Here is a 23,924-nt window from a genome sequence, read left to right as displayed (position 1 = left end):
AGGCCTTGTTCATTTTGAGAAAAGTAAGCCGGTCAACGTTATCGGAGGATAGTCGCATGCGACGGTCTGTTAGTACACCACCTGCGGCACTAAAGACGCGTTCCGATAATACACTAGCAGCAGGGCAAGCTAGCACCTCCAATGCATACTGACTAAGCTCTGGCCATGTATCCAGCTTACAGACCCAAAACTTGAAGGGAGAAGAGCCGTCTGGGAGTACACTAAGAGGGTAAGACATGTAGTCTGTCACCATCTGACGGAAACATTGCCTCCTGCTGACTGGAGCCGTCTGTGATGGTGTAGACATTTGTGGCGGCGGGGACACAAAACTTTGCCACATTTCGGCCATACTGGTCTTGCCTTGTGCTGAGGCGCTGCTTCTGCTCCCTCTTTGTGCAAAGCTTCCTCCACTGCCTCGACGCACTGAGCTGCTTTGTAAAGCACTAGCAGCACTGCTCTCGGTTGGAATGGAGAACATGATGGAATGCACCAGTGCGTCTTGGTACTCCCGCATTTTACGCTCCCGGTTCAACGGTGTTATGAGGCTTTGTAAGTTGTCCCGGTAGCGAGGATCTAGGAGGGTGGACACCCAATAATCAGCCGTGTTGAGAATGTGGGCGATGCGGCGGTCGTTTCTCAGGCACTGCAGCATGAAATCAACCATGTGCTGCAGACTGCCAACTGGCCAAGAAACGCTGTCCCCTGCTTGAGGCGTGATCTCTGCCTGCTCTGTATCACCCCACCCTCGCTCTAGATACTGACTACTAGAGCATTGTGTACCTCCCTCCTCTGGACAGATGTCTTCCTCATCCATTGACTCCTCCTCATCCTCCTCACAAAGTGTCCCCTGCCTAGGCCTTTGTGAGGAACCACGTTGCGCAGACTGTAGAGAAGCAGATGGCATTTGTGACTCCTCATCCTCCACCTCTTCCAAAACCTCGTCCCTTAGTGCTTGCAGTGTTTTTTCAAGCAGGCAGATAAGGGGGATAGTCATGCTGACTAGTGCATCATCTGCACTCGCCATCCGCGTGGAATAATCGAAGGCACGCAAAACGTGGCAAATGTCCTTCATAGAGGCCCACTCAGTGGTGGTGAAGTGTGAACGGCGCGCACTGCGACTTGTTTGCGCCTGCTGCAGCTGGTACTCCATTACTGCTGCCTGCTGCTCACACAACCTCTCCAACATATGTAACGTTGAATTCCACCTGGTGGGTAGGTCACATATGATGCGATGTTCCGGAAGACGTAATCGGCACTGCAGAGCTGCAATGCGTGATCTTGCATTGCTGGAACGTCGCAAGTGAGCGCACTCTATGCGGACCTTGTGAAGCAGTGCATCAAGATCCGGATAGTCCCTCAAAAAACTCTGCACGACCAAGTTGAGCACATGTGCCAGACATGGGATGTGAGTGAGGTTGCCTAGGCCCAGAGCTGCCACCAGATTTCGGCCATTGTCACATACTACCATGCCTGGCTGGAGATTCGCTGGCACAAACCACACGTCGCTCTGCTGCTTGATGGCATTCCAGAGCTCCTGCGCTGTGTGGCTTCGATTCCCCAAAGAAATTAATTTTAATACGGCCTGTTGACGTTTGGCCACGGCTGTGCTCATATCGGTCATCATAACAGGTAACCGTTCACGGGTCGATGTGGAGGTAGACCGTGACGGCTCCTGCAGCGCTGATTCAGAGGAACTGGAGCATGAGGAGGAGTCAATGTGTACAGACTGGATTCCTGCAATCCTTGGAGTTGGCAGAACACGTACAGCGCCACTCTCAAGATTTGTACCCGGCTCCACAACATTTACCCAATGGGCAGTGAGGGAAAGGTATCGTCCCTGTCCATGCTTACTGGTCCACGCATCGGTGGTCAGGTGGACCTTGCTACAGACGGCGTTTTGTAGCGCATGTTTAATTTTTCCCTCCACATGATGTTGCAGGGCAGGGACGGCTTGCCTGCTGAAATAAAAGCGGCTGGGCACGTTGTATTGTGGGACTGCCAATGCCATAAAGTTACGGAATGTGTCAGTCTCCACCAGCCTGAATGATAGCATTTCAAGGGCCAGTAGTTTAGCAATGCCAGCATTCAGAGCCTGTGCTCGGGGGTGGTTTGCCGAGTATGGGCGCCTTTTCTCCCATGCCTGTGCTAACGATGGCTGTAGACTGGCCTGGGAGTGTGAGGATGACTGGGAAAGTGGTGCTGTGGGTGGAATTACACTGTGTCTCTGTACAACAGTGCCAGAGATTCTTCCATGGCGATCCTGTGAGGAAGCCGAACCAGCTGTGTGTGAGCTGGAGGAAGAGGCTACAACACGAGCTGAAGAGGTGGTAGGTGGCGCTGTAGGTTGGCCTAGGTCTTCAGTGTGTTTTTGTAACTCCACCACGTGCTTGGTCCGCACATGTTTCCACATATTTGTGGTATTGAGGTTGCTGACACTTTTCCCTCTTTTCACCTTCTGATTACACAGCTTGCATTTGACAAAGCAAATGTCATCTGCAACTGTGTCAAAAAAGGACCAGGCACTGCAAGTCTTGGGAGCGCCCGCTTTGGATTTTGGAAGAGCCATGCTCCTAATGGGTGCCGAAGTGGAGGCTACAGGCAACCAAGTCTGCCCCCTCCCTCTCCCTCCTTTTTGGGCCGTTCGGGGAATCTCTTCCTCAGAGCTGCTCCCACCACCTTCCTGTCCCTCACGCCATGATGGGTCAAGGACCTCATCATCTACACCACCCTCTTCAAACAACTGCTTCTCCTGGGTAGTCTCGACAGCACAGTACGCACCAGAAAGTGGCACCTGAGTCTCACCATCAGATGCGTACTGAGGTGTGCTGCTGACCATAGGCACTGGCCCACCCGCCTCTTCAGATTCAGAGAGACAAAACGGTTGCGCATCACTGCATACTACTTCTTCTTCAAATTCTAGAATTCTGCTTGGCTGGCCCCCTCTTTCCAAGCCAAGAGATTCAGAGAACAGAAGTAGAGATGGCTCCTGTCCAGGGCTCTCTGACTGCCTGGGCAATTTGGCAGGTGGTGAAGAGACAGATGGGTGCTCTTCAGTGCTCAGGACCTGAGAGGATCTGGAACTAATTGAAGTCGATGCGTTAGCTGCCATCCATCCGACAACGGCTTCAATTTGGTCCTCGCGCAGCAGTGGGGTACGGCTAGCTCCTACAAAGCTGCGCATAAAGGACTGTTCCCTGGTAAAACTGGGGGATGCTGAGTCACTGGTGCCCGCAGCAGGCACAGAATCCCCACGTCCTCTCCCTGCAGGCACAGAATCCTCACGTCCTCTCCCTGCAGAAACTCCACGCCCACGACCACATGCCTTACTCCCTGCCTTCTTCATCTTGGTAGACTGATAAAGATAGGCAGAAAAGTACTAAGGGCTTAGTGTGCTTATTCCTGAACAGCTGCTAACAGGTATAAGAAACACTAATTTTATAAAGTGTGGACTAGACTTTAATATGAGCTAATGTGGCCTACACAACTGTAAAGTGGAGTGTTTGGTGAACTTTATTTAGGGTTTTTTTTGTCACAAAAAGACACTGGATGTGCCTAAAGATGTAATAACGATAGTATCACAAACTTTTTGTAGCTATTACAATGTAGGAAGGTAACCTACAATGCAATAGATGAGGCTGCAAAAAATAGGCTAATACTAATCTGGCTGGGGCTGCAGGGCCCAATGCTGCAGAAAGGCTCCTCTATCTACTCCTATATAGTGTGTTTGGAACCAATTTAGCTGAATACGGATGGAACCACCACACTAATAGGAGATATCAGGAAAAATTATGAATTGGCAAAAAAGGACAATGTATGAGGCAGTGACACACACTGAGTGCACTACAACCAGACGGGGTTGAAGCACACACTACAGGGTGAGCTGCACTCACACACCAGACCTTGCAGACAGCGATGAACAGTACAGATGCAGAGCACTGTGCACTAGCGCTGCAAGACCAAAAAAATTTCTCTATCTACTCCTATATAGTGTGTTTGGAACCAATTTAGCTCAATACGGATGGAACCACCACACTAATAGGAGATATCAGGAAAAATTATGAATTGGCAAAAAAGGACAATGTATGAGGCAGTGACACACACTGAGTGCACTACAACCAGACGGGGTTGAAGCACACACTACAGGGTGAGCTGCACTCACACACCAGACCTTGCAGACAGCGATGAACAGTACAGATGCAGAGCACTGTGCACTAGCGCTGCAAGACCAAAAAAATTTCTCTATCTACTCCTATATAGTGTGTTTGGAACCAATTTAGCTCAATACGGATGGAACCACCACACTAATAGGAGATATCAGGAAAAATTATGAATTGGCAAAAAAGGACAATGTATGAGGCAGTGACACACACTGAGTGCACTACAACCAGACGTGGTTGAAGCACACACTACAGGGTGAGCTGCACTCACACACCAGACCTTGCAGACAGCGGTGAACAGTACAGATGCAGAGCACTGTGCACTAGTGCTACAAGACGGAAAAAAAATTCTCTATCTACTCCTATATAGTGTGTTTGGAACCAATTTAGCTGAATACAGATGGAACCACCACACTAATAGGAGATATCAGGAAAAATTATGAATTGGCAAAAAAGGACAATGTATGAGGCAGTACACACTGAGTGCACTACAACCAGACTTGGCTGAAGCAGACACTACAGGGTGAGCTGCACTCACACACACAGACCTTGCAGACAGCGGTGAACAGCACAGGGAACTGTGCACTAGCGCTGCAAGGCACAGTGATTTAGAAAGTAGTTGGGTAAAGCAGTATAGAGCAAATAGGTAGCTAAAACTGTCCCTCAGAACAACAGCGTCCTATCCCTAACTGAATTCACAGCAGAGTGAGCTCAAAATGGCGGCGGCGGCTTTTATAGTGCATCATGACATCATTTCAGCAGCCAATCACAGCCATGCCATTAGTTAAGATGCCTACATGCCTAACAGGATGTGCCCACACTTCTTAGGATCCTCATTGGCTGAATAAAATGAAAATGGCTCATTGCATTATGGGAACTTCCGATTCCGGTATACGATATTGCAAAAGTATCGGAATTAAGTATCGGAATTCCGATACCGCGAATATCGGCCGATACCCGATATTTCAGTATCGGAATGCTCAACACTATTTGTAACCTATTTAAGATTTTCCCTTATCTCAAAGACAATTACAAAGCAATACACTTAACATATTTGCATGATACAATCTTGGCAATGAGCACTGCTATTGCTGGCAGGAGAGACCATGTTCTTTCATATCCTTCAGTTTGATGCCCATCCAGCCCCTGGCATTAGGAGGTCCCATATGCTGTTAGATGGAATGTAGCCGGTTGCCGGCCTTGTCTTTCCTCATTCTTTTTTAATCCTTGGCTACTTTGTTGCTACAGTGTGCATTGCAAACTTTTTGCACCTGTTAAGTAGCTGAATTAGTTTGTCTGTTTACATAATGTAAAGAAACTATATTTCTGCATGAAAGCTTGATTAAGGCTGAGTTCACACGATGCGTTTTTCATGCGTTTCCGCAGCGTTTTTGCAGTTGCGTAAACGCCGCGGAAACGCATGAAAAACGCATGGTAGAAGGGCAGCAATGTTCCCCAATGGAAATCCGCATGTGCTGTGCCCATGATGCGGATTTTTAAAAATCCGCAGCATGTCAATTAATTTTGCGGAAACGCTGCTCTTTTGCCGCCATTGACTTGCATTAGACCGCATGGATTACGCATCACTGTATATGTTGATGCGCTTTTCATGCGGTCTAATGTGCGGATGGTACCCGGGTGTGGAGGAGAGGACTCTCATCCAGACCCAGGTACCATTAAAAAAAAAAGAATAAAATAAAAAATATATATATTCTCACCTTCTGACGGCCCGCGCTGCGTCCTGCTGGCTTCCCGGGCACTTCGCGGTTGAATGAAGGACCTTCGCTGACGTCAGAGTCATGTGACGGGTCACGTGACGCTGACGTCGGAAGGTCCTAAAGTCTTCACTGCCGGCAGCCGGGACCGATGAAGCAGGACACCGGGGGCCATCAGAGGGTAAAGTATAGATTTATTTTTTATTTTTTGACATACACACTATATAAATCCATGCCGGTTGCATGGATTTGTGGCACCCCAGGGGTCTGGTTTCCACAGTAATAGCAGTATTACGTCTGTGAGCAGGTGGGAGGTCTCCTGGGCAGGAATCCTAAGCATGCCACACCTCCTGCCCAGTCCTGGGAGGGGAAGAACTTCCCCTATATAAACTGGGGCTGAAGCAGGGTTAGAGAGAGGAGTTCCAGACAGAGACGGTGTCTGGTCTGGACACGCAGAAACAGGGACAGATAGACATCAGGAGCTCTGTAGGAGCCAAGGAGAAGCGCCAGGGGCTGGAGCTGTGCAGAGCTCGCCCTGGGAGAAGGTACTAAAACCGGACACAGGAGTCCGAGGCTGTGGGGACTAAGATATACCCAGCAGCAGAATCCATCCGGCAGGGGATTCCAGGTCCTCTGGCCATAAAAGCCCGGAGGCTCAGTCACAACGAAGGGACCAGCACCGCCATCCCGGAGCGGAGGCTAACAGGAGGCCCCAGGTCACCAGCCATACGGGTGAGCACCACACGGTATACCCAGGGACGTGGGCTACTTGTAACCGCCGAAAGCAGGGTAGCCAGGAAGGGTACAGACTAACGGGAAGGCCTACAACTCCACCTGGCCAGGGGAACTCCGGCTTACTCGCAGACTAACCAGGCCCCAACTACTAGCCAGTACTCCCGGGGGAATTTGCCTTGTACCATCAGTAAAGACCCTGAACTGTACCCTCGCGTCTCCGTGCTTCCTTGTCGCACCATTAGTGCTGGGACATCCACACCATCACTCCCAACATCAACCTCATCCTCTGCCCTGAAGCCATACCCCTCCCGTTGGGGGTTATACCATCCACGCTGCACATCCGTACCACCGGCCTCAGCGGACTGCCCTGCAGCGGCGGCTTCATAGCCGCATTCAACGGGTGGCGTAGTCGGACACTAATACCATCATACCAGTAACTGCCACTTAGTTTGACCACCCTGGGCACGGACCGGGTCACCGCCACACGAAGACTACTACCCCCATCGGATCCGGCTCCGGGTATCCCCCGCGCGCACGCGCGCCGCACTACAGCACTGGCCCAGGGGGTGAGTCAGATTTATATAGTGTGAAGTTGACAAGCACTTTCCAAGTGATGCTAAAATCGCTTTGGAAGCGCTTGCCAACCCGCATGCGGAAATGAAAGTGAAGACCGCTTCATTTCCGCATGTCCCTGGCAGGAAACCGCATGTACAATCCGCATGCGTTTTTTCCTGCCAGAGAGATGCAGAAACGCTCAGGAAAAAATCCTGAGCATTTCTGCATCGTGTGCACATACCCTTAAACACAATTATAATCATAGGATTTTATATTCTCATATTTGCGTTCTATTTTTTATCTCAGAATTGATTGAAAAATGTTGGCAACAAAACCTTTTTCAGTTATAATATATTTCAAGCTTTCTCCTCTTATAGTGCCTCATAAAATATAGAAAATACTGATGGAGGTTTCTCAAGCTTGTCCTAGCGAACTGTTAGTGAAAAAGGGACAGCACTAGGATGCCATCAGCTAGGATGCTGTCTGAGTTTATCGCGGACCCATAGGTGAGTTTGATTTGTGACACTTGGTCTGCAGAAAGGCACGAAAATGTAAAAAGTCCTAAAGATTGTAATGGATAAATAGTCAATGCATGACAAACATGGCTAGAACATGTATGTCATCAGAGTGAGGCCTTTACTGTATGTTCAGACCAGCATATTCTCAGTCCATGTTCTGGACATGCTTGTTCACATGGGCTACTTTTCACCAGGGTTTGTGAAAAATTGCAGTATGGGCTAGCCTGGTATGAATTATTGACCAGACTAGTCCAAATAAATAATAGGCAGCTTATGCACTCATCCATTTTAGGGATGGGCGCACGGAGCTGCACATAGAGCCAGTCACGTTCGCAGTTTGTGGACATAACTAGCCTGAGTTACGATGGGCATCTGACTGTAGCCTAAGGCCATGTTCACACGTTGAGTATTTGGTGAGTTTTTTACCTCAGTATCTGTAAGCCAAAACCAGGAGTGGAACAGTCAGAGGAAAAGTATAATAGAAACACGTCACCACTTCTGTATTTATCACCCACTCCTGGTTTTGGCTTACATATACTGATGTACAATACTGAGCAATAGTCAACGTGTGAATGTAGCCTTAGGCCACGGCCCCACCATCAGTATTTGGTCAGTATTTTTTCTCACGAGTGGAAGCGAAAACCAGGTGAATAACAATCAGAGAAAAGGTATAATAGAAACAAGTCACCAATTCTGCATTTATCACCCACTCCTGGTTTTGGCTCCCACTTCTGAGAAAAAATACTGACTGAATACTGATCAAATACTGACAGTGGGGCCGTGGCCTTAGAGTGAGAGTACACCTCGTGACTGCACATGCAGCTGAAACTCTGCCCAACAGGAAGGCAGAGCACATATCATATGACCGTACCTTTATTGGGTCGGTTGATTCTTATTAGTAGTCTGTTTTAACTAGAACACACAACTTAGAAGAAACATTAGTCATATCCATGGCATCCATATTCTGTCTGTGATTTTCACAGACCCATACACTTGTATTGGTACTTTTCATCCATGTTACTGGTAAAAAAAGGATGTCTATGTGATTTTTGCACAGACACATTGTCCGCGAAAAACATCGACATGTGAATAGCCCCATAGTCTGTAATGGGTACGTGTTCTGCCCATGAAAAACATAGATAGAGCACATACGTGCAACATGGATGACTGAATGGGACCTAAAGTGAGGTTTACAGATATCTAATGAATGACGGCAGCTGCTATACACTGCTCTTAAAAGACATTCCTCTCGCTGTGCACTCTGCAGTAACCCATCTGATTTTGGACGTTAATCTTGTCATTTGATGCCTGTATTGAGTGTCTCAATCTGGACTCATGATTCACTTCATGTTGATTCCAACAAGTCGACTGAATGTATGTCATGTCACATGGGTGAATTATGATCTGGCATTTTTAGCATGCAGGATCTGTTGTGTTCTCTAGGTGTATCCACTGTAATATGATTGGCATGCACAACATGGAAAGTTAAGGTATATAACTGATCCATCAGAGAAAATATGAGCTGTTTTGCACTCTCTCTAGAGCAAGGATGTCAAACTCAACTAAACAGAGGGCCAAAATTTAAAATATGGACAAAGTCTCAGACCAACTTTCATATTTATTAAAAAAAAAGTACACTTGAGAACGTTTTTCCTTATCATCTAATATGGAAACAAAAGGGGTTGTCCCACAAGAAAAAGTACATTTTAAATTAAAAGTCTTTGAGACAGACCACATGACTGGAGCATTCTCGCAGGCAGGGGCGTACAAAGAAATCATGGCGTCGCATAGCAGAAGTTCTAATAGGTCCCGCCCCCTAAAAAAAAACCTTAATAGTTGGTGGGGTCACAGAAGAGCATATCACACAACTTTTCAGCCCTTACAAAGTAATTTTCCTCCTATTGAAGCTCCTAATTTGCTCTTTTATTGACCCCAGAAAGTATGATGCAAAAAAAAACTGTTTAAGTATGGTGACCCCAACATAGTATTATGTCCCAACAGTGATCCCCGTATAGCCCTCCACACAGTACAATGGGCACCACATAGTCCTCCATACAGTACAAAGGGCACCACATAGTCCTCCATACAGTACAAAGGGCACCACATAGTCCTCCATACCGTACAAAGGACACCACATAGTCCTCCATACAGTACAAAGGGCACCACATAGTCCTCCATACAGTACAAAGGGCACCACATAGTCCTCCATACAGTACAATGGGCACCACATAATCCTCCATATGGTGTCTCGGGCCAAATATAATCACCCTGAGGGCCAGATTTGGCCCGCGGGCCAGAGTTTGACACGTATGCTCTATAGGTTTCAATTGGACTGAAAATTTGGAGGCAAGTCATTTACAACAACACAAATTCCTGTTAAATTGAGTTGTTAGTAGATTTCACAGAACTAAACCATTCAAGATGTTCACATGTTGGAAAAAAAGCTGATGTGTACTTGCTCCAGAATTCATAACAGAAATTTGAACCTTGGCTTTCAGCTGCAGATTTTCAGGAGGATTAGCCTCTTTAAATCCACATACTACTAACAGTGTTTTTGGGCGAAATCTGACTGGGAACCTCGTCAGGAAAAAACATGGCTGTATGAACAGAAACATGGTTTTCCTATTTAAAAAAAACAATAAGCTGGCGTTGTAAGTATTTTTAGTGCAGATTTCGCATTCTGCGTGCAAAATCGGTACAAAAACCTCATTGTGAACATATGCTGACAATGGCGGATAAGTCATGTAAAAACGAGTGCAAACATACCTATGGTGGTGTTCATTGAAGTAGTATAATCAAAAAAATGAACTTTATTTCCATCTCATGCTGGGCTGGCAAATGTTCGCTGACTGTGGCGAAGTGGCTTCTCAATAGCAATCCCTCCCAAACCCATTGTTCCATACGTAAATGTAAAAGCCATTAAATTCCTGAGTCTGCGCAGTGAATTTCAGAGTGGGAACATGTGCAGTGACTGTCCCTGCTGTGGGCAGCCAGTGAAAGTCAATGCAGCCTCCTGAATGCATTCCACAGGCTCGGGATTTCAATAGCACAGTGATATATAGGACATTAGACACTTTGGTCAAGTCGAAAGGGGATTGGATGATGAGAAGGACACTTCACTGATTTAGCCACTCCTAGTGGACACCGGCCAATATGGTGTGAGATGGAATTAACGTTCATTCAGCTATGTATGCAACTCTGTGTGCAACTTTAGGTATTTTTGCACTGGTGTTTATTTGCCCTATTGTGCTATTCGTGATCTTGTTGTGTGAAAGAAGACTACTGACTCCCATTATATGGGGTGTCCACTTCTTTGCCATAGGATAATAATGGGAAATGCCTTCAAATATTGTAAAGCATGCGATAGTAAGGCCACATGCACACTAAAGAGTTTTTGGAGAGTTTTTTTACCCCAGTATTTGTAAGGCAAAACCAGGAGTGGGTGATAAATACAGAAGTGGTGACGTGTTTCTATTATACTTTTCCTCTGATTGTTCCACTCCTGGTTTTGGCTTACAGATACTGAGGTGAAAAAAACCTCACCAAATACTCAACGTGTGCACGTGGCCTAAAATAAAATAAATTCATAAAAAATATACATAAATACAATATGGAGGCAAATCCACACAAAAACAAGAGCTGCAAACTACTTGTATAGGTAGTAATACATAGTAAATAAATAATCTACACTGAATATTATGGGAGGGCAGTATGAAATAAAAAACAGCAAAGAGCAAGAAGTGTAAAAATACCCAAAATTTACAGTGAATAATCAGTAAGCATAGAAAATAGTACATAAAAGTACCGTAAATGCAAACCATGAGATGCAACACAACCCCTAAGTGAGCCACAAATAATGTGCATAAGTAGTACACAGTAATAAATATCAGATTAATATACTCTGATATAAGGCAGTGTAACGTAACACCCCAAAAAATGCAGGGAATGTAATAACACCCAAAGTACATAGCAAATAGCCAGCAAACAAAAACAGCAATACACAAAGTTATATGAAAACCAAGAACTGCAGTACAACCCCATCATATGTTTCGCATATAGCTTACTCATGGGGGGATTTTGAGGGGATGGATTTTGAAAATCATGGTAAAACAGCTGCCTCCACATGTGAACACAGCCTAAATGCTTAATAGCACAAGTGTCTCTGATCATTCATACCAACAGTATTGCAGTATTTTTGGGTTTAACAAAAAAAAAAAGAACACAACATCCAGATGTTAAATATTCTCGAATATGCCTTAGATAACGTCATTCACTTAGGCCATATCTACTAAAAGAATGTTGGCCAACATGTTTTGAGACAGCACAACAGTAGTCAACCGCAGACTTTGAAGGAAAAAAATATTTTCTTTGTTCCTCTGAAACTCTCCGCTGCCAGAGTGTTCATGTTTATGATGAAGGCTGGAAAGACAGCTTCATGGCCATTTTAATGGTCCCCGGATGAAATAGTTTTACCCATATGCTTTTTCTCCTAACCCCTTTTTCCTCTTGCTTCATTCCGGTGATCAAGCATGTGTTTGGTGTGTGAAGAGGAGCGCTAGCTGCTGCCAGACACTTCTAGCGGCAACTTATGTCCCAAGAGAACAAAGGGATTGGGTGTTTAAATTCAGACTCCTGGATCCTTATGGTGTTGGGTGAGAACTGGGAACCACCATACACATTAGTTGGTCCAAATCGGCCTGTATTGCCACTTGTAGGCTGAGGCAACATGGGGACTTTGGCTGTGACACAAGTCACACGGCCAAAGATTCCTGAATCTGGATCGCTTCTACATTGCAGTACAATACAATTGATTGGGGTTGAATTGCAATCCGTAAGGTACTGCGACAATCAAATTGCCTAAGTTGTAACCAGTTTGATTTTTGTGCCTTGCTTATCGCAGTATCTTGTGGTTCACAATACAACCTCATTCACTTGGATAATACTGAGATGCAACAATGGCATACAGCGATCTTTGGCCGTATGAACTGTGTTGCTGTCAAAATCACCATGTGGCTCCAGTCTAAATGTGCACCTCTCATTATCCATTTCTTCCCATTTTTAGCTTTTTTTGCTCAGTTAATTGTATTTGTGGATAACACTGCATGAATAGTCCACATCTGGACATGCACATCTAATACATTCGGGTAGTGATTTCACCTTATTTTGCTACTCTCATTTCAAAGTTCTGGAAACTGAGTAGTGTGTGAACGCAACAGCTAATTAGCTTTTCAGATATACATTTTTTTTTTTTAGAAATACTGAACATTTTCACATATGATTTTAGTAAAATAGACCAAGCTTGTTAACAAAATAGCAGGTCTAAGTTTAGAAATTTTTAATGATCCTCTGAACTTGTGAACTGCTTCTAAATGTCAAATTACACACAACAGAACTGACTTCACAAGTATGCCAATCAGAAGGTACCTCTAATTGAGCCCCAAAAATTGGAACTCTCTTAAAGCAAGAGTAATTCCAAAGGCCAGGAAATTCGAAAGATAAAACTGCATTTTTATTAACTGTACGCATAAATGACACCTAACATAGTCAATGAGAAACCTGCTCTATATCAGACAATCCCTTCTAGTATTTCTGACATCAGTGAAATTAGTTATTTTAATACTTTTCTGCAAAAAAATGGATATGACTCAAGTGATTGCCAAAATGAGCTACATATGACCAATATAATAACATGTGTACACTGTGTTAGGGCTCATTGAGATGTCAGTGATTTTCTCATGCGAAAAAACAGTCTGAGTTAAATCAGTGTTCTGATCATAGTTTCATCAGAGCTTCATTTAAGTTTCATTAGTTTTTCCTAGATGGGAAAGAAGAAAAAAAAGTTTCTCCAACTTCTACTATCAAACCTTCCGTGAAAAATGTATAGCACTCTGATGGCATCCGAGTGCTCTCCAGTTTTTTTCACAGACACTTAAACTTTGCATTGCGAGTTTGATCCGACACACGAATCAAGATAAGATAAGTCTCCGTGCGGACCATTCAGTCTGCGGAAAAAAAAACGGACATGTGAACAATCCCATAGACTACCATAGATAAGAGTTCTATCCTTGAGAAACACAGATAAAACTTGTATGTAAAAAACTGACATCTGAATGTAGGGTAGCTGAGTGTAGGATCTTCAACCCTCTTATGCCTCATTCAGACATCAGTGATTTTTACCGTGTGCAAAAAATAGTAAGAGTGTCATCATTGTTTTGGATCCAAGTTTCATCAGTGTTTGATCAGAGTTTCCTCAGTGTTTTTCACATATGAATAAATAAATAAATTACACAGCTTCTTTCTGCCTTAAAGAGTAATCGTCGTTTTTATTTTATAAATCAATAGTACACCATAAATAAACTGACATAACTGACATAGGAGATGGCAGCTGCTATGGATACAATTCTATGTAGATGGAAAGAGGGAGGAGCTAGAGGCCTCCCTCCTCCCTCCTCCTCCCCCTTATATCTAGATAGGATCTTATCAATAGCAGCTGCCATCTCCTATGTCAGTAATGGGAAAGTCTGTCTTCACTAAATACCGATTTTACCTCATAATTGAGAATTTTGATAATGACTGATCAGTTTTGGCACAGAAAGAAGCAAATTTCTCTGATAATATATATTGCAAAATTGCTTATTTTAATGTGTACTATTGATTTATGAATTAAAAATTAAAACAGAGGTTGCGCTTCAAGTTTTGTCTTAAGCATGTGAAATGCATACTCAATGGGGTTGAGCTCTGGTGATTGACTTGATCATTGCAGAATATTCCACTTCTTTGCCTTAAAAACCGCCTGGGTTGCTTTGGCAGCATGTTTTGGGTCATTGTCCATCCGTACTGTGAAGCGCCGTCCAATTAACCTTGCTGCATTTGGTTGAATCTGAGCAGAAAGTATAGCCCTGAAGACTTCAGAAATTCATCCGGGTGCTTCGTTAGTCACACCATCAATAAACACTAGTGACCCAGTGCCATTGAAAGCCATGCACGCCCATGCCATCACACTGCCTCCACCATGTTTTACAGAGGATGTGGTGTGCTTTGGATCATGAGCTGTTCCAAGCCTTCTCCATTGTTGTCTTCCATGGACGTCTAGACCTTTTTGATTTTCCAAACTCACCAGTGCTCTCTTTTTTTTTTTTTTGCAGAATGCACCAAACTGTTGATTTGGCCACTCTGATGGATTTAATTTTTTTCAGCTTAATGATGGTCTGTTTCTCTTCTATTGAGAGCTCCTGTGACCACATGTTGTGGGTTCGCATTAACAGCTTCCAAATGCAAGTGTGACACCTGGAATCAGCTCCAGACCTTTTACTTGCTAAATTGATGATGAATTAACTGTCGCAGAGTGCATCTTCTTACAGTCACCACTGTACTTACGAGAGCTTCAATCAGCAAGATATCTTGAGTAAACAGTATGTACTTCATACTGGTTAAACATGAGATACAATTCAGTGTCACACAGTCCATGTGCTGCTTACATAACGCATTCAGGAAAGAAAGAAAAACACAGGAAGTAAAAACAACCAACAATTGAGAGCTTTCCTCCCCCATTACAGCAAGCGTATAACTTTACACACTATCGCCATCTGCTGTCTGGTTAGTATAAAGTCCTCCTTTCACTTATAATAAGTTCTAAACTGTTGCATATGCCAACACCCTTTCTCAACAGTAAGGACTTATTCAATCAAACCCAACTTTTTTATTAGTCTGTGGTGTTTATCAGCATTCAACGCCTTCGTGAAGATGTCTGCTGTCATTTCTTCAGTAGGACAATACTCTAACTTCAAGACTCCTTGTTCCTGATGATCTCTCAAGAAATGATATTTCACATCAATATGCTTGTTCTTGGATTGACTCTTTCCATCTGAGCAAGAACAAGACATCCTTGACTGTCCTCTTTCCGTTTTGTTGGTTCCAACTGTGGTTGTCCTAATTCTGTCAACAATTGTCTTAACCACAGTACTTCTTGACTCGCATGTGCTGTGGCAACATATTCTGCTTCTGTTGAAGACAGTGTCACAATTGACTGTTTCTTACTTGTCCAACTTATTGGTCCACCTGAGAGAAAAAAAATATGTCCACTGGTAGATCTTCTGTCAGTTGGATCTGCAGCCCAATCTGCATCAACATATCCTGTTAAAATGCAATTATCACTTGTGGGTAATTTCAGCTTAACGTTGTTAGTTCCTTTCAAATAACGCATTACTCTCTTCACGGCATTCCAATCAGCTTTATTTGGTTTTGATACCTTTCTACTCAGGATTCCTACTGCTGCTGCGATGTCTGGTCTTGTAATGGTCGCTAGATACAGTAGTTTTCCTATTGCTGTTCTGTATTCTTCATTATTTGGTAGAATATTTTTTTCACTGTTCATCTCTTTGAGATAATTAGTTTCCATTGGAGACTTTACTGTTTTTGCATCCTTTAATCCAAATTTTTCTGTTATGTCTTGAATCATGTGATTTTGATTCAGTAGGAAACTTCCGTCTTCTTCTCTTTCTACCTGTATTCCTAGGTACTGTTTTACATTTCCCAAGTCTTTGATTTCGAAATGTTGCTTCAGGATTTTTAGAATGTTTTCTTTATCCCTTTCTTGTTTAAAACAAATCAAAATGTCGTCTACATATATGAGTACATAAATCCATCTATTAATCAGCCTTTTTGTGTATAAGCATGGATCAGCTTTGCTTCTTTGAAATTTTTCATTTGTAAGTACTTCCATGATTTTGTCATTCCACGCTTTAGCTGCTTGCTTTAAACCATATATGCTTTTCTGTAGTTTGCAAACTTTGTTTGGATTTCTTTCATCTTTGAATCCTGGAGGTTGTTCCATGAAATGCCTTCTGTTAAATCTCCATTCAGAAAAGATGTCTTTACATCCAGATGTCTCAGTTCCATCTGTTTCATTGCTGCAACTGTAAGTAAAGTTCTTATTGTAGTGTGTTTGACAACTGGAGCAAATGTCTCATCATAGTCTTCTCCATATTTTTGAGAATACCCTTTAGCTACGAGTCTTGCTCGGTATCTTTCAGCTGTGCCATCTGTTTGGTATTTTACTTTAAAAATCCATTTACATCTTATGGCTTTTCTTCCTTCTGGCAAATCTGTTAGTGTCCATGTATTTGAATCATGCATGGATTTAATTTCTGTTTCTGTTGCTTCTATCCATTTATTAGCTTCTTCTTCAGGAAGTTTAGATATGTCTTCCCAAGAGGTAGGCTCATAGATTTTTCTTATGCTTGTCTTGTATGAGAGACGTTTTGGTGGTTTTCCTTTGTTCTCTCTCATTGAACATCTTGGTTCTGTGTCTGTTTGTAGTTGTGATTCTTCACTTTCAGTATTTTGTTCTTCATTGATTTCTACTTCTTTCTCATCCGATATTTCTTCAGTTATGTCACTATTGTTTTTCTCATTTTTTGTTTCAACTGAAATCATAAAGTCTTGATTTAAATCTTCAATGAATGTCACACTGTTACTCACTGTAACTCTGTCTGTTTTGGGATCTAGGATTCTATATCCTTTGCAATTTTCACTATATCCAACGAATATTCCTTCCATGGATCTGTTTTGAAGTTTGGAACGTTTTTCTGTTGGAATGAATATAAAAACTTTACATCCAAAAACTTTTAAATGATTGACACTTGGTTTCATACCTTGCCACAGTTCATATGGAGTTTTCGTCAGTTTTCTGGAAAAAAAGTCGGTTCTGTAGATATGTAGCTGTCATTGCTGCCTCACCCTAATATTTCTCTGGTAGTTTGGAATCCGTCAGCATACATCTTATCATCTCTGTTAGAGTTCTGTTTTTCCTTTCTGCTACTCCATTTTGTTCAGGTGTGTATGGAACATTTTTCTGGTGTTCTATTCCATTTTGTCTTAAGTAGTCTTCTATTCTGTGACCTGTAAATTCACCTCCATTATCACTTCTGATGACAATTGGCTTCCTTTGAAATTTGTTACTTGATCTTGTTACATAGTCTACAAGTTTATCAAAAACTTCACTTTTGTTCTTAATTAAGTATGTGACTGTGTATCTTGAGTAGTTGTCTATAAAAGTCAACCTGTATCTATTGCCTCCTGATGTGGTCACTTTCATGGGTCCACATACGTCAGTATGCACCAAATCAAGTGGTCTTTCGCTTTTCATCTCGCTTTCTTTTGGAATAGATATCCTTGTGGCTTTGGATTTTATACAACATTCACATCTTACGGTAATTGAGCAATCTGATATCTTTAAATTTTTTGTCAATTCTTTACTCTGTAGTTCCCTTATACTCTCAGGGTGTCTATGTCCTAGACGTCAATTCCACAGTTTTTGTGATCATGTGTACATACCTTTATCTGTTCCTTTGGTATGTCAAAATGATATAATTGTTCATCTGCCTTGACTTTGGTTATCACCTTGTTTCCTGCAATAATTGCACACTCATTGTCTTTGAATTTTACTGTAAGTCCTTTTGCTGTTAAACGTTTCACAAATAATAATCCGCCTTCCAATTTTGGAACATACAACACATCCTGTACAAATATGTTTGAATCTTGTCCGAACTTGTTTGAACAATTTAGCATACCTTGTCCGATACCTTCTGCGGTTATTTTGCTTCCATCTGCAAGATAAATGGCTTCTTTCTTATCTAAATCAAGATCAGTAAAGAAATTCTTGTCACTTGTCATATGACTCGTTGCTTCTGAATCAATAAACCAACCAAGTGATGATTTCTTGTCTGTTACTTTAAATGTGCAATTCCAATTATTCTCACATGAATCTGAAATTGTGTTTTTTACTTTCTGTGTATGCTTTTTATGTTGTAATTTTTGTTGTTCTGCTTTCCATATGGTACAGTCTTTCTTTAAATGACCTTTTTTCTTACATCTGAAGCATTCTCTTGTCTCTTTATTATAGCGTTTTTTAAATTCTGTAGCTTTAAGAGCGTTTTCACTGTCCTTTTCAGTAGAAGAATCATTTCTTTGTTCTTTTCTTCTCTGATATTCATCTATTAGTCTTGTTTTCACAAAATCTAATGTAATGTCAGTTTCTGGTCTCGTCTCAAGGGCATTTATCAAGGCTGTATACGAATCTGGTAAACTGCACAATAATATAGCTGCTACATGACTATCTTTAATGTCTTCACCAATAGATCTTAGCTGTGATATCACTTCCATCATTGAGAATATGTGCTTCTGCATGTCGTCATTTGCTCTCAATCTCATACTGTAAAGCTTTCTTAATAAAAATAACTCGCGATTCAAGCTAGGTCTTTCATACAGTTTTCTTAATTCTTCCCACATTCCTTTAGCTGTTTCTTCATTTCTTATATGTATTAATTGAGCATCATCCACTAATAAGCTAATGGTGGCTCTCGCTTGTCTATTCTTCTTATCCCATGTCTGATTATCTTGATCTGGTCTTTCTGTAACAATTACTTCCCATAAATCATCCTTAGATAACAACATCTCTACTTTGAATTTCCATAACTGATAATTTTCACTATTCAGTTTAGCTACTGTGAATTTCATTTCTGTGTTACTCATCATCTTTATATAGTCTTACTTGTTTAGAGAGTTGTACTGAAGATATTCTCCTGTTTTTTCTTCTTGCTGATAGTTCCTGTATGTCCTGCCTGTGTTGAATTCTCTGTAATTATATCCAGCTCCTGGGATCATGAATTCCTCTGTCACTCTGTATCTGGATTTATTTCCTTCTGTTTACAGAGCTTATCTGTGTGCTCCGTTATCTGGGGTTATAAACCAGGATCCTCTTGTAGTGCGGGCCAATAGTGTCTGGGCTTTAGTGTCTGGGTTCCGGCCTGGGCCCATAACCTGTCGCAGAGTGCATCTTCTTACAGTCACCACTGTACTTACGAGAGCTTCAATCAGCAAGATATCTTGAGTAAACAGTATTTACTTCATACTGGTTAAACATGAGATACAATTCAGTGTCACACAGTCTGTGTGCTGCTTACATAACACATTCAGGAAAGAAAGAAAAACGTAGGAAGTAAAAACAACCAACAATTGAGAGCTTTCCTCCCCCATTACAGCAAGCATATAACTTTACACACTATCGCCATCTGCTGTCTGGTTAGTATAAAGTCCTCCTTTCACTTATAATAAGTTTTAATCTGTTGCATATGCCAACATTAACATGAGAATAGCCCATGTAGCCCATTGAAGATCATTGTCCAATTACTTTTGGTCCCTTTAAAAAAAGGCAGCTACATATATATTAAACTGTAATTTCTAAACCCTTACTCCAATTAGGATGTGAATACCCTCAAATTAACGCTGAGAATCTGCAATTTAAGCCTATATTGATTTTATAACTGTATCCTGAATGTGTTTTGGTAAACATCTAAAATGCCAAAACTTGTGTCACTGTCAAAATATTTCTTAACCTAACTATGCCATGCCCCTTTGCTGGCAGGTGATGGCTGATTTAATCAGCCATCATCTGCCTCAAATAGAGGCCACCTTGCGTCAACTTCTGTAAAGCACCTGACGTGTTAAACTTTCTGACTGACATTTTGAATACATTTTGAAAACGGTATCACTTTTGAGGATTTTCTGACATATAGGCCACTCAAAGTAACTTGAAATCTGAATACAGTAGGTCCGTAGAAAATAGAAATGGTAAATTTAGTTGAAAAAAATGTAAATTTCCTGTTAAACTTTTAACCCTTTTAACATCCTAACAAAATAATAGGTCATTTGAAAAATGATGCTGATATAAAGTAGAAATGGGGTAAATGTTATTTATTATTTTGTGTGGTATGACTGTTATAAATTTCTAACATTTAAAAGTTTGAAAATTGCTAATTTTATCAACCTAAATGTACCACTATCATGAAGTACAAAGTATCATGAAATAAAAAAAATCTCTCAGAATCACTGGGTTGAAAGAAGAAGCGTTCACCACATTATGTAACTAGTCAGATTTGAAAAAATGGGACCTGATCCACAATTCGAAAATTAGCTGGATCCTCAATATATTAAATAGATATATTGAGAAACAAACCAGAAAAAAATGGATTTTGCATATGAAAGAATTGAGAAAGCCAATAAAGATTAAAATTGGGATTTTATAAGATCTCCACATATTGGACATATACACCGGAAAGTATTTTTTATTTATTTTACTCACGTACAAAACACCATCATATTCTATGGCACTTTATGTAGCGCCCCTGAGGGTTCAGTCGCCACAGAGGTACTGCACCTCACCCAGAGGTGTGGTGTCTCTTTCTCTCAGGTAAGAAGGGAGTGCTGCCCGGAACCCCAACACCTGCATCCAACACTACACTGCTCCAGGCCAGCTGGAAGGGCAAGACGCAATGTATGTTTCTGCTGAGCCCTGACCCTGGCTGGAGTGGGGGGAACCCAAAGGTAGGGGGAACCAGTAGTGCGTGTGGGTGGAAGCAGTTTAGTGGAGCACCATAGTAGTAGGTATATAAAGGGAAGCCATCTTAGGGTGGCAGTCCAGTTCAGTCAGTGGGAGGACAGTTCAGTAGAACAGTCCGGGAGCAGAGTCTCAGTAGGAGCTCTGCTCCACAAGTAAGGGCCTAGTGATAGAGTCCCAGGAGGGGAGCAGGGAGTAGGCTCCGTTTTGTTGAAGGGATCCTAGGGTGTACGGCGAGTGCAGGAAGGCATCCGTACGCCCCGCATCTGTCAGAAGACAGAGGGATCTTTGGCCGCAAGAAGGGCACCGGCCCCTGGCCCAGTCGGGTACTTCAAGTCCCAGTTGGAAAACCGGAGGCTTCTGGCTTCTATAGTCAGTTGCTGAAGCCTCATTCTAATCCCTGTAAGGGTCAAGCAGGTCTGTGAACTCCGGCGGACAGGAGGGACTTCAGAGCACCCGAGCGGGATTGAGAGTGGGAAGCGCAGGGCAGGAGGGAGAAAGACCCAGTGAGAAGACGGTCTAGTTAGGAACACGAGAAAGCGGGGCTCCGCCAGGTACTCCTGATCTACCTGAGGAAGTGCTGAAGCCCTGCCTGGTGAACGCAGCGTGACGTGGGAGGCTGACACCTGTACAGTGCACCAGTGGAACCCTCATAAGAACTGTGAGTAAAAACTTGGATGACTGCACCGCACTGCCTCCGTCCATTCTTTAATCTGCGCCATCATTCCCTCCCTGCACTACAACGCCCAGCGCAACCACCATTATAACCCACGCTGCCCTGGAGCTAGCTCTACCTGTGGAGAGCACACCATCCCTGCACCCTTTAGCCGCAATCCACAGGTGGAGTCACAAACACTTTCCCAAATCCCCTATAAATCTCCCCCTTTTTACTGACCACCCTGGGTCACGGACCGGGCCAGCTACCGTGATATTCCCCCCAGCAACCAGAGGCCCGGCTGCCGAGTACCCCACGGCCCAGGGGGCGCTTCACTTTACATACATCATCATCGCTGTCACCACTGGGGCTCACAATCTACATTCCCTATCAGTATGTCTTTGGAGTGTGGGAGGAAACCAGAGAACCTGGAAGAAACCCACACAAACATGGGGGAGAACATACAAACTCCTTACAGATGTTGTCCTTGGTGGGATTTTAATACAGGACCTCAGTGATATAAAGCAACAGTGCTAACCACAGTGCTGCCCATATTAGGAGTATAAGGTAGGGGGAAAGTAGGGTTAAGGAGGGGACTTCACCCCAGCAAGCGTTTGAAATGAAAATAATATGTTTTGAGAGAAATATAGATAGATGTTATCAGGGCCAACTCCAGGTTTTCGTTGGCCCCGGGCAAAAGAGTCTCAGTGGGCCCCTTTAACACATACCATGATTCATGATGCACAGATACAGAAGAGAAATATAGGTATAGAACACAGGGCCCAGGCTGCCCCCTCATCCTTCACATATGAAGACATGCACACACGCACAGTAGGCAGACATGCACACACACAGTACCCAGACATGCACATGCACACAGTATGCAGACATGCAAATGCACACATTACGCAGACATGCACACGCACACACTATGCAGACATGCACATACAGTAAGCAGAAATGCACACACACAGTATGCAGACATGCACACATACAGTATGCAGACATGCATATGCACACATGCAGTATGCAGACATGTGCACACACACAGTACGCAGACATGCACACACACAGTATGCTGACATGCACACGCAGTATGCAGAAATGCACATGCACACACACAGTACGCAGACATGCACACACGCAGTATGCAGACATGCACACGCAGTATGCAGGCATGCACATGCACACACACAGTACGCAGACATGAACACACACAGTACGCAGACATGCGCGCACACACACAGTACGCAGACATGCACACATACAATACGCAGACACGCACATACGCAAACATATACACAGATACCTACACATACAGGCATACATACATATTTGAGCCCACTCTCTGTCGGGGCCCTGGCAGCTTCTCTGGCATCTGTGCAGGACAGCCGGCACTGCTGCTTGATTGCTGTCACTTTCCAGACATGGCCGCACGCAGTGCGCTGTGCGGCTGTGTCTACTAGTAATGATGCGGCAGGGGCGACACACAAGCACAATTAAAGGTGCAGTGTCACCCCTGCTGTGTCATTACTACCAGACACAGCCGCACAGCGCACTGCATGCGGCCATGTCTGGAAAGTGACAGCACTCACACAGCTCTGGCTGTCCTGCACAGATGCCGGGGAAGCCGCCAGGGACCCGACAGAGAGTGGGCCCCCCTGATGGTACAGGGCCCCGACACTTGTCCGGGTACGCAAGGTGCTGACGCCGGCCCTGGATGTTATGTCAGGGCAGCTTATAATATAGGTTAGTGTGCATAAGCATATTTTATCCAGAGTGTCCAAATTATTGACAAATTTGTCAGGTTTGTCTAGTAGAAAGCCGGACAATTTTTTGTTTATCATAAATTTAACCTAGTCCTAACTTTTTTTGTAGGAGGCCACATCATTTCATCCATGAGTTCTGATGGCAAGATGTTAAGTGGTGAAAATTGTGTATGGGGTGAGGTCCAGTACCTTGTAATGTAGGAGGGCCACCCAAGGATCATGGCGTTCTATAACATTAAAGAGAATTGTATCGAACCATAGATTCTGGGCTAAACAGTAGTTAATTTAGGGCGTATCCACTGTGTATGAAATATGTCACCCGTTCTGGGCTGCCTCAGAAACAAAGAGATAGGTAATGTTAATTGAATATTTAAATAAGGTTAGCCATGTTTTCTCCCTCATCAAAGGGTCTCTACTCCCTGAT

At 43.2% G+C, this 23,924-nt stretch overlaps 1 protein-coding gene across 3 annotated transcripts in view; it reads left to right on the top strand.

Moving 5' to 3' along the window:
* The window catches only part of LOC141215153 (uncharacterized), a 446,656-nt gene that overhangs the window by 402,044 nt on the left and 20,688 nt on the right, over positions 1–23,924 (top strand). The gene's annotated exons all lie outside the window — the stretch shown is intronic.

Source organism: Phyllobates terribilis, unplaced genomic scaffold (genome assembly GCF_046119375.1).
Source record: "Phyllobates terribilis strain yellow unplaced genomic scaffold, ASM4611937v1 Scaffold_2__4_contigs__length_985480577, whole genome shotgun sequence".
Taxonomy (NCBI): domain Eukaryota; kingdom Metazoa; phylum Chordata; class Amphibia; order Anura; family Dendrobatidae; genus Phyllobates; species Phyllobates terribilis.
This window is presented reverse-complemented; position numbering and strand designations above follow the sequence as displayed.